Source organism: Antennarius striatus, chromosome 2, assembly GCF_040054535.1.
Source record: "Antennarius striatus isolate MH-2024 chromosome 2, ASM4005453v1, whole genome shotgun sequence".
Taxonomy (NCBI): domain Eukaryota; kingdom Metazoa; phylum Chordata; class Actinopteri; order Lophiiformes; family Antennariidae; genus Antennarius; species Antennarius striatus.
Genome location: NC_090777.1, coordinates 7,729,923 through 7,742,719, shown reverse-complemented (window position 1 = coordinate 7,742,719; position 12,797 = coordinate 7,729,923).

The following is a 12,797-nucleotide window of genomic DNA, read 5'->3' as shown; positions in this document are numbered from 1 at the left end:
CATTCATGCAGACTGAGTAGGTGTTCATAGAAATGATGATGCAAATAGAATTAATATGCGTGTTGGATTAAATTAGTGGTCGTTAAGACTATAAATACTAAGTTCAATCTACCCACTGGATACACAAGTCAGTGTCCAGAACAAACTGGACAAGAGGGTGGCAGTTAAAGGAATTTAAAATTTATTAAAATAAGTTACTGAATTAAAACAAGTCAAAACTATTAAAAGTCAGACACTTAAAATTACAGGGCAGGCCAATGAGACAAGCCTAGAGCCACACAGTATAAAACACTGGATAGGTACTGGCACCGCACAAGGGCCTATAATCATTGGTAGGTCACTCGAAAGTACCCAAAAGGGTTCACAATCTAGTGCCCAAAACACACAATAAAATACTGGGAGTCTCTGCGGACACAACACAATGCACACGTTATGATGCCAATGAACAGGCAAGGCACTCCAAAGAAAAAAGTATAGAATAAATAAAGCAATGGCCCATGTAAAGCCGCATGTCTTCACTCAACCGCTGGCTGTCTAGGTGGTGTCCTGCTAATGACGTACAGTTTGTAGATAATTGGCGGACTTTTTGGGGAAAACCCAGTCTCATTAGGAGAGACGGTGTTAGCCCCACAAACGTAATAACTCCACAAACGTAATAAAAAATTGCAGCTTTAAATATAATAATCCCACAAATGTAATAACTTTTCCCACAAACATAATACCTAGTTTCCCACAAACTTAATAATTATTACATTTGTGGGAATTTATTACATTTGTTGGATGGTAATAACCCCACAAACGTAATAAAAAATTGCAGCTTTGAATGTAATGTGGGAACCTATAGGCAGACAACACAGCTGCATCACATCCACTCAACGGCCAGGTCACATGTTTTGGGTCCAGTTAGGAAGTGATAAATGTTTGACGGTAGGATTAGACTCCTTGAGGTTTTCTGTTTGCTGGTTGTGGGAGCTGCGCTCACTTCTCTGCAGGTACTTCATGGTAGAATGCTACTCACTGGCAGTGAGTCACTGCCATTTGATTTTCTAAATGCCTATCCATTTCATTTTACCAGGATAATTGTCATTGCTCGGAGGACACAGATTTCAGCAATGAGATCTCTCAATGATTTACTTCACTGAGACCTGAGCTGCCAGGCTGCATCGGTAAATGACTAAAATACACATATTTATTGAGTATTTTATGTATAGGCATTGGGGATATGTTTGTCAAATTGCTGGTTTGTTTGGTAGACAGAACGTGAACCACAATTTTTCCTGTCCAAATATGCGATGGGACAGCTGAGGAGACCAAAAAGTAGGCCCACACCTTGTAATTACGTTCAGAGTTGCTTGTGTTAAATTGTTTTAATGAGGCTGACATCTAACATGGTTGTTCTTTTTTTAAAGGGACCGCGCCAGCCACTGTTTCATAGGAAAAACTGTACTTTTAATTTTATTTTTCTGTATTGCCCTCCTGAATTTTATCTTTTTTAAGGGGTGATGGTGGTTCTCTCTAACTGTCTTTGACGTAGGATAATCGTTGTACAAGGCCGGACCTACGCTGATGCCTGCACCTTGTAGGGGCATTGTACTGGTGAGACACGACCTTGGTGTGTACTTTTAACAGTTCCTTGTGTTGGTATTGGGCCTGTGGTTACCTTTGTCTCACCAGGGGCCTCCGTAGCAGGGGTCTAGCATCTTCGGGACCGGCCTTCCTAGACCGAGGAGAATCTGCCAGCCTGTTATAACAAAGTTTTTAACTGTTTTTATGCTATGTCTGGGGGGCAGCAATACATTTTGAATACAGCTATATATACCTGCCTCTTATCAATTGTCCCTCTGCGGGGAAAGTGTCAGCCACACCACACTTAGAAAAGTTTTGTGGGTCCTCCTGCCCAGTCTCAGGAGGTGGCGTTGTAGGACTCAAAGGGAGGTTGCCAGACTCCCCAGTTACCACAGTAATAATCCCACAAAAGTAGTAACTTTCACACAAACGTAATACCGTCGCTTACCACAAATGTAATTCCTAATTTTCCCACAAATGTAATAAATATTATGTTTGTGGGGTTATTACGTTTGTGGGGCTAACAGCAGCATATATGGAGTTCCTCAAGGCTCATTTCTCGGTCCAATATTTTTTTACCTTATACAGTGGTACCTCTTACGAAATTAATTGGTTCCAAAAGAATTACGTAAGTAGAAAATTACCTAAGTAAAGAAGCGTTTTCCATGCAAATGCCCTAATCCGTTGTGGTGGGATTTCGTTTTTCTTAAGGACAGGAGACAGTGTAAAATACAAGATATTTATTTGTTAATTCAAATCATGTATAGTTTGAGTAGCAGTACAATAATATCCACAGGTTGAGTATGAGTCCAATAATATTGATATTGACACAGACGGGTTCAACAGACAAGTTTAACAAATACTTATCTAAGCATGATGAGAGCTCTGGAGACGAAAAAGTTCTCCTGTGTGTTGTTGCATATATTATAATATATGCATATATGCATAATATTCTGTACTTCAAGTTTTTTCCTGTACCCAAACTAAAAAATGGATCACATATCTTTTTATTCCCTAAAGGTGTGACTAGGGTGAGGTATTAACCTCGGCCCATCTGCTTTCAACCAGTTCTTTACGGGCTTACAGTTGGTACGTCATGACCTCCAGACATTACCAAAAATATCAAGTCAACCGTTTCACAAAACTATTTGATATAATATAATTAGTCATGCGAACCCTGTGAGGATCTGCCGCAGACATTCTTTGGATGACCCTGTGCAGAAACATGCATTCATACATTCAAGTATAGTGTATGAAATGATCTGGCTAGCTGCTTCTGTCTGTGTCTAACTTCTTCCAAGGATACCGACAGTCATGCAAGCATTTCCAAATATGGTCTAACAGTAATTATTTTCATGCAGCGTCTTCATGTCCTCGAGACATCATGGGGCCACCTTCACAAGAGCTGAATAATATGACACACGCAACAATCCAGATCTTTGGTTCAATTAAATGATATTATTTTATTATATTGTATTAAAAACTTTCTACCACACCGTTCCAAGGCCACAAAAATTCCGACCTCTTTTATAAATCCTAAAAATGCATCAAAACATGTAACAAATACATGTTACGATTAGATTATTACACAATAAGAGTTGTGCATAACGTATAAAGAATGATGGTCATTTACCTTTTAACTGCTGTCCCTGTTGTTTTTTGCCCTCTTTGGTTCATGCATCTCACAATGGCGAACAACAGAGTGAAGGCCAGTCCTCCTTTTGACTTTCTCCAACCACCCACGTGACGCCTTGAACTCCTTAAACGTCCTTTTGTTTTAATAACGTAGCGATTGTAGATGCGTTTCAGCCATATTCTTTGGTGAGATCAACCTAATGCATCCCTTTCTCATACTTTTCTATGATCTCTTGCTTTGTATGGACAAAAAAAACTCTTAGTCTTTTCCTTTCCTCTATTCTCTGTCACTTTCTTGGGGTCCATGGTGAATACGTACTCAAAAAGAAAATTTCGTAAGTCGAGACATTCGTAAGTAGAGGTATCACTGTACATGGTTCCTCTAGGTATTTTGATAAGGAAACACTCCCAACTTCCATTGTTATGCCGATGATACGCAATTGTATGTCTTGATTAAACCTGGTGAAATCAATCGGTTGTGCAAATTACAGGTATGTATCAAGGTTAAAAATTGGATGACCATTAACTTTTTGTATCTAAATTCTGGTAAAACTGAGGTCATTGTGCTCGGCCCACAAAACGTTAGGGATGTAGTACCCAGTGACGTAATAGCCTAGGATGGCATCACTTTTGAGGCCAAAACCACTGCGAGGAACCTAGGTGTCATCTTTGATCAGGATCTGTCGCTCATAAAACAGGTTTCTAGAATGGCCATTTTCTATCTCCGAATCATTGCTAAAATAAAGTATATTTTAAAACTGAATGATGCGGAGAAATTAATCTACGCTTTCATCACTTCCAGACTAGAATACTGTAACATATTTTTTCGGGTTGCCCCATAAAGTCACTGAAGACACCTCAACTAATCCAGAATGCTGCTGTCCGTGTTCTGACCAGGACCAGGACCAGTACCCGAGACCATATTTTTCCTGTGTTGGCTTCTTTACACTGGCTTCCTGTGAAAGTTAGGATAAATTTTAAAATACTCCTCCTCACTTACGAATCCCTTCATGGTCAGGCACCGACCTATCTGAAGGAACTTTTCGTTCCATATAATCCATTTAGGGTGACACAGCGGGCCCGGGTTCGAGTCCCGCTCTGCGGAGTTTGCATGCTCTCCCCGTGTCTACGTTGGTTCTCTCTGGGCTCTGGCTTCCTCCCACCTCCAAAAGCATGCGCTTCAGGTTGACTGACCGGTCCCAAATTGTCCGTAGGAGTGACTCTGTGTGTGTGCATGGTTGTCTGTCTTTGAGTGTGGCTCCGCGGTGCACTGGCGTGCGCGGGCACGACTATCCCAGCTGGCAGAGGGCGTAAGGCCTCTGAGTAGGTGAAGGCAGCCTTACTTTCTCGTCCCCAATTCAGCGCCTGCATCAAATTGTCAAGCTATAACCATAAAGACACTGACTCTATCTAGCCTATCTGCCACTCTCTTTCTCTTACCCTGTCGTTATCTTCCTTTTATTTCTTTTCCACCCAACCCGTCAAGGCGGATGGCCGCCCAAATGAGTCTGGGTCGTGACCGGAGTTTCTACCTCAACAAGGGAGTTTTTCCCCGCCACTGTCGCTTATGCTTAATGTGGAGGGTTTGGTTGTTTTTTCTGTCTGTTAAAGAGGCCATATTATGAAAATCACACTTTTTCAGGTCTCTACATATACATAATGGGTCCGTTTCACAAAGCCGGTTTAGTGAAAAACCTGGGTAAGTTAACCCTGAAATCAGGGAAAACCAGGGCTTGCGGTGTCACAAAGGGAGGTAACTTAACCCATAGTCAGAGGAGTAAACCTAGCCTGTGTCAGAACGTAAACCTCTTGGTTTGTTACCACAGTAACAGACTCTGAAGCTAGCCTGGTCTGGAGGAGGGGCCGTGTCACAAAGCAGGTGCAGTGGTAACCCAGAGTAAGTTAACCCTGAAGTCACGGTTCTCGGTTACACAAAGGGGGGTAACTTAACCCACAGTTAGAGCAGTAACCCTGGCTTGTTTCACGTAGCGAGGTAAAGTGAACCTCTGGGTTCGTTACCGCAGTAACAGACTCTCTGAACATAACCTGGTCGGGAGCAGGTTTTATTCCACAAACCCAGGGTTTCTTTTGACTCCGCCCCCTTTCACCGCCGCTCGCGCGGCTTCATTTCCTGGTTCTGTGAGAGTCTGACCGAAGTAAGGGTTAATAAATAATTCCGTATTTCAGAGGTGTTTTTGAGGCGGACATGTCATGTCCGTTTGACGTGGAGCCCCTTGATGGAGTTTCCGCATTCATTCACAGAGAAATATGTTTGTACCGCGTTCAGATGTCCCGTCATATCCAGACAGTTCTCTGTATGATCGGTACCGATCATACTGATCATGCTGATCGATGACACACACACACATACACACACACATCCATCGTCACATCTGCAGCAGCGCTGCGTGTAGCGCTCCGTTCGGTTTTCCATTTTTTATTAGCAAACGGTAATTTTCCTATAATGTGGGAGATGCTCAGTGCGCCTCGCATTTAAACTTTTACCCCAGTTTTTCTATTTCCCTGGAGAGAAAACCGTCAGGATCATCAAGGAGGAGTTCCACAGGATTGCAGATGAATGATGTAGAAATCTGATTAATTTGAAAGTATGTTCTCTTAATGATATTGTGCTGCAATCCCAGACATTAATTTCTTTCGGATATCCCAATGTAATTTGCTGCCATAGATGGTACCCACATTCCCATCAAGGCTCCCTCACATAATGAAGGTGATGATGTGAAGAGGATGTCCATTCACAGCAAATATATGCAGGTACAAGTACATTGACTACTGTTTCTACACCTTAAAGACTGCATCATAAATAAACTAACATCTGTCCAGATCATATGTGATGCTGCAAACTACATTTTCCACCTTTATTTATATAGCGCCTAATCACTTCAGCAGACATTTCAAAGAGCTTTAACAGACAGACAGACACCCAACAGAACCCTCCAGAGCAAGCATAGCATACTGATGTGGAGATGGAACGGTCCTGATCGGTTCCTGATTCACAGGTGTATGATGAGTCTCACCTGAGCAACAGACTAATGCAGTAACTAAAGATTAGCACAATAATTCACTTGTCTCCATCGTTTAATCCACTCTAATGAATCTACTTTCCATCACAGGAGTCTGACGGTTGTTTTCTGGGGGCAGGGGTTACCCATGCCCAACCGAGGCTGCTGACCCCTTGCTAACCCAGGTCCCCAATAGAACTTCACATGGGTTCACCGCAGGACGAGAGCCCGGTTGGAGATGACCATAGGCCTGCTGAAAGGCCGTTTCCAGTGTCCATGACACCTCAGGATGATTCCTGAGAGGACCTGTGATGCAGTTCTGTTCTTCATAGTAGTATTGCCGCTATCAGAGGAGAACAGCACCCTACCCCACAAACTGAACACCCCGATGATGACCCCGTCCACCTGCCAGCTATCCAGGGTGACAGAGCAGTGACTCCATCTGCCAGAATCATTTCAGAGTGTGTGTAACTCACCATCACCACAGCGGGCAATAAAAACATACAATATACATTTCATTTGGTCATCTTTATTACTTATAAATACAAAGTTATTTCTTAGATAATTTTAGTGGTGAACATTCTAATATTCAACACGATTCACTTGTGAACAACACCCACCTCTAACGTTGTATTTGTATGTTCAAATCTGCCCTCCTAATCTGGAGGTCCAAAGAAACCCTTTTTTATCTGTTGTCTGTATTTCATAGAAAGCGAATTGGATAAACTTCTGTAACAAATAGCTGGAAATACATGAGGAGGACATCAGAACATACAGTTGCATATGAATGCCACAGAAAGAACCGCTGGTGTTCACTGAGCATCTATCTGTACATTGGATGTGACGGACTGTCCAGCTTGCTCTGTTAAAAAAAGATGAGAAAGTGTTGATCCTTCAGTGGAGGCTAAATGTCACTCTGAATTGCACCAGAATGTTAAGCAATAGGAACAATCGGTAACAGAAAATATTTGGCCACCTTTCTTTTCTTCAATTTCCTGTTAATTTCTTTTTATCAATTATGTATTATTTGACTAAAAGACACAGAGAATTAAACATGGAATGCCTATAGATGAGAGCACATTTATGTGTGTGACAAGAGCATTCTGTTGGCGATAAAACAACTGAAAAGCCTAAAGTCCACTTATTATTTACTGTACAATGTCATTTTACATATATATATATATATATATATATATATATATATATATATATATGTTAATGTAGCCGCAAGAGGACACAAGCCAGTGTCTTATTGTGCCGGTCCCAAGCCCTGATAAATACAGAGGGTTGCGTCAGGAAGGGCATCCGGCGTAAAACTTTTGCCAAATCAAAGATGCGAATCAAACCTATGACTTCCATACCGGATCGGTCGAGGCCCGGGTTAACAACGACCGCCATCGGCGCTGTTGACTTACAGGGCGCCGGTGGAAATTGGATTACTGTTGATCGAAGAAGGAGAGGAGGAAAGTGCATTCGCTCGAAGAAAGAGAAGAGGAACACCAAGAGTATAGGACTAAGAGTAGGGACGTTGAATGTTGGAACTATGACAGGAAAAGGTAGAGAGTTGGTTGACATGATGCAGAGGAGGAAGGTAGACATACTGTGTGTACAGGAGACCAGGTGGAAAGGTAGCAAGGCTAGAAGTTTAGGAGCAGGGTTCAAGTTGTTCTATCATGGTATAGATGGGAAGAGAAATGGAGTAGGAGTTATCTTGAAGGAGGAGTTTGTTAGGAATGTCCTGGAGGTAAAAAGAGTGTCGGATAGAGTGATGAGTCTGAAGCTAGAAATAGAAGGTGTGATGTTCAATGTTGTTAGTGGGTATGCTCCACAGGTAGGATGTGAGCTGGAGGAGAAGGAGAAATTCTGGTCGGACTTTGACGAAGTGATGCAGAGCTTGCCTAGAAGTGAGAGAGTTGTCATTGGAGCAGACTTCAATGGACATGTTGGTGCAGGAAACAGAGGGGATGAGGATGTGATGGGCAGGTTTGGTATCCAGGAGAGGAACGCAGAAGGACAGATGGTAGTTGACTTTGCAAAAAGGATGGAAATGGCTGTAGTGAATACTTTCTTCCAGAAGAGGCAGGAACATAGAGTGACCTATAAGAGTGGCGGTAGGAGCACACAGGTAGACTACATCTTGTGTAGAAGGTGTAACCTGAAGGAGATCAGTGACTGTAAAGTAGTGGTAGGTGAGAGTGTAGCCAAACAGCATAGGATGGTGGTGTGTAGGATGACTCTGGTGGTGAGGAAGATCAAGAGGGCAAAGGCAGAGCAGAAGACGAAATGGTGGAAGCTGAAAAAGGAAGAGTGTTGCATGACTTTTAGGAGGGAGTTAAGACAGGCTCTGGGTGGTCAGGAGGTGCTTCCAGATGACTGGACAACTACAGCTAATGTGATCAGGGAGACAGGTAGGAGAGTACTTGGTGTGTCATCTGGAAGGAAAGTAGACAAGGAGACTTGGTGGTGGAATGAGGAGGTACAGGAGTGCATACAGAGAAAGAGGTTAGCTAAGAAGAAGTGGGACACTGAGAGGACCGAGGAGAGTAGACAGGAGTACAGGGAGATGCAGCGTAAGGTGAAGGTAGAGGTAGCAAAGGCCAAACAAGAAGCTTATGATGACTTGTATGCTAGGTTGGACAGTAAGGAGGGAGAGACTGATCTATACCGGTTGGCAAGACAGAGAGACAGAGATGGGAAGGACGTGCAGCAGGTTAGGGTGATTAAGGATAGGGATGGAAGTCTATTGACAGGTGCCAGTAGTGTGATGGGAAGATGGAAAGAGTACTTTGAAGAGTTGATGAACGTGGAAAATGAGAGAGAACAAAGACTAGAAGAGGTGACTGTTGTGGACCAGGATGTAGCAAAGATTAGTCAGGATGAAGTGAGGAGGGCATTGAAGAGGATGAAGATTGGAAAGGCAGTCGGTCCTGATGATATACCTGTAGAGGTATGGAAGTGTCTAGGAGAGGGGGCAGTAGAGTTTCTGACTGGGTTGTTCAACAGGATCTTAGATAGTGAGAAGATGCCTGAGGAATGGAGGAGTAGTGTGCTGGTGCCCATTTTTAAGAACAAGGGAGATGTGCAGAGTTGTGGCAACTACAGAGGAATAAAGCTGATGAGCCATACAATGAAGTTATGGGAGAGAGTAGTGGAAGCTAGACTAAGGGCAGAAGTGAGCATTTGTGAGCAGCAGTATGGTTTCATGCCAAAAAAGAGTACCACAGATGCAGTATTTGCTCTGAGGATGTTGATAGAGAAGTACAGAGAAGGCCAGAGGGAGCTGCATTGTGTTTTTGTAGATCTAGAGAAAGCTTATGACAGGGTGCCCAGAGAGGAACTGTGGTATTGTATGAGGAAGTCTGGAGTGGCAGAGAAGTATGTTAGAGCAGTGCAGGACATGTATGAGGACTGTAAGACAGTGGTGAGGTGTGCTGTAGGTGTGACAGAGGAGTTCAAGGTGGAGGTGGGACTACATCAGGGATCAGCTCTGAGCCCCTTCTTGTTCGCTATGGTGATGGACAGGCTGACAGACGAGGTTAGACAGGAATCACCATGGACTATGATGTTTGCAGATGACATTGTGATCTGCGGTGAGAGCAGGGAACAGGTGGAGGAGAAGCTAGAGAGGTGGAGGTTTGTCCTGGAAAGGAGAGGAATGAAGGTTAGCCGCAGTAAGACAGAGTACATGTGTGTGAATGAGAGGGACCCAAGTGGAAGAGTGAGGCTACAGGGAGAAGAGATCAAGAAGGTGGAGGATTTTAAGTACTTAGGGTCAACAGTCCAGAGCAATGGAGAGTGTGGAAAAGAGGTGAAGAAGCGTGTACAGGCAGGATGGTACGGGTGGAGGAAAGTGTCAGGTGTGATGTGTGATAGAAGAGTATCAGCTAAAATGAAAGGAAAGGTGTACAAAACTGTGGTGAGACCAGCGATGTTGTTTGGTCTAGAGACAGTGTCACTGAGGAAAAGACAGGAGACAGAGCTGGAGGTAGCAGAGATGAAGATGCTGAGGTTCTCTCTGGGAGTGACCAGGAAGGATAGGATCAGGAATGAGTACATCAGAGGGACAGCACATGTTAGAGGTTTTGGAGATAAAGTCAGAGAGGCCAGACTGAGATGGTTTGGACATGTCCAGAGGAGAGATAGTGAATATATTGGTAGAAGGATGCTGAGTTTTGAACCGCCAGGCAGGAGGCCTAGAGGAAGACCAAAGAGGAGGTTTATGGATGTAATGAGGGAAGACATGAAGATAGTTGGTGTGAGTGAAGAGGATTCAAAGGACAGGGCTAGATGGAGGAAATTGATTCTCTGTGGGGTCCCCTGAAGGGAAAAGCCGAAAGGAAAAGAAGAAGAAGAAGACAATGTCATTATGTTATAATGAGGAAGAGCAGGATCCCTAACGAGATGATGCAGAAGTCTGACCTGTGTGAACGATGTTTTTAAACTTCGTTCTCAGCTGTTGACATGTTCGCTTCCCCTCCGCTGGATTGCATCTAAGAAAACAGACAAATTTGTGTGTAAATTTCTGCAAATTTATGTGCGTGAAAAGAGCGTTATGTTGGGGATAAAACAACCGAACAGTCAAACGTCCACTTAATATTTACTGTACAATATCAAACACAATGAGGATGAGGAGGATCCCTAATGAGATGATGAAGTCTGACCTGTGTGAATGATGTTTTTATACTTCATTCTCAGTTGCTGACATGCCCTTCTCCCCCCACTGGATCGCACCTAAATAAAATAAATTAATAAACTATTATTGAAGCCGTTTACTTCCGTATTTTTACCGTGAGTGCAACGGACTTAGAACTTACGCATCGACTTGAGCAGCAATTCACTCCCACGACATGTCGCTCTTCTTTGCAGCTGCAACGCTGTTCTGTTTCTTCTGAAAATGTCCTCAAAATCTTTCTATTCATAAATTCAAATCTGTACTCCGACTTCCGTAAAGTGTTGCGGTGCGTGTCTCGTCCGTCGTCATGGTGAATCGAGGAATCGGGGCTCCATTGATGATGGCTTTTTTTCAAGTTGTGGTGTCTGTTAAACTGCGGGTCAATTTTCTCTGGGTTAGGAAAACTAACCCTGAACTGCGTTTGTGAAACCAAAATCCCTGGTTTTTCCAAGTTCAGGGTAAAGCAACCCAGAACCACAGGTTTACCTCAGGGTAGGTTAACCCTGCCTTCGTGAAATAGACCCAATGGTCCTCCCTAACCCGACCAACTCCTACAATCTGGTAAACAAACACTTCCTGCATCAATAGATATTTAGAGTTTTAGAAAGTCATGGCTCTGAATAAATCAAACCGATCGTATTTTGCTAGAATGCCCTTTCTTGACGTCAGCCAAGGGGCTTTGTAAAATTAGACAGAAAAATTGACGATATTGATTGGTTGACATGCCCAAGGGTGTGGCCATCCCCAAAAAGGAGTTCTTTGTCTCGGACACAAGGTAGCAGTCTGTTGAAATGGCGTCTGTCAGAGGGAGATATGATAGTTGCTCAGTTGTTGATTGTACAAATCGACACCAGTATTTATTTTTCATCCCATTCAAAGAAGAGACTGTGGTTGCATTTCATTTTTAATGGCAATGTGCCGGCTACATCGCCTGCACGTTTGTTTGTGTGTGCGAACCACTTCACTCCAGTCTGTTTTAGGAATGAGGGACAGTACAGAAGTGGCTTTGCCTCGAGACTGATCCTCATTAAAGGATCACTCCCAACCATACGGGACCAAGGAACTGCACCCTGGTCACAGGTAAGTCTCACCACATTTATCTTTTTTGCAGTTGTCTGTTAGCATGAGTGATCAAGTTCTATTTGGCTAATTAGGAAGTACTGCTTTGTTTCACGTTTGCGTGCGCACACGCTCCAATACGTGTGTGCGTGCTGGACCTATAGTGGCTACAACACACATAAATTGGTCTCATATTTTCTTTCCTATTATCTGTTAGCATAAGTAAAGTCAACTTATGCTAGGCTATGTAGAGAAATGTGCTTTGTTTCGCATCTGCGTATTGTGTGTGTGCATGCACGCTCCAACACGTGTGTGCGTGCTGGACCTACAGGGCCCGTTTCACAAAGCAGGTTTAGTGTAAAACCATGGTAAGTTAACCCGGAAATCAGGGAAAACCAGGGCTTTCGGTTTCTGAAAGGGAGGTAACTTAACCCAGAGTTAGAGCAGTAACCCTGACCTGTTTCATGAAGTGAGGTTAACTGAACATCTGGGTTTGTTACCGCAGTAATAGACTCAGTGGAGCTAACCTGGTCGGGAGTTGGTTTTATTCCACAAACCCAGGGTTTCCTCTGACTCCTCTCCCCTTTCACCGCCGCTTGCGCGGCTTCATTACCTGGTTCTGTCAAACAGAGAGTTTTATAAATAAAGGTTTTATAAATAACTCCGTATTTTAGAGGTATTTTAGAGGCAAACATGGCATGTCCGTTTGACGTGGAGCTCCTTGTTGGGGTTTCCGCATTCAGAGATTTTAATTTTTTTTGTATCGCGTTCAGATATCCAGTCATATCCAGACAGTTCTTTGTGATCGATACTGGTGACGTCCCGATCCATCACACACACATTCA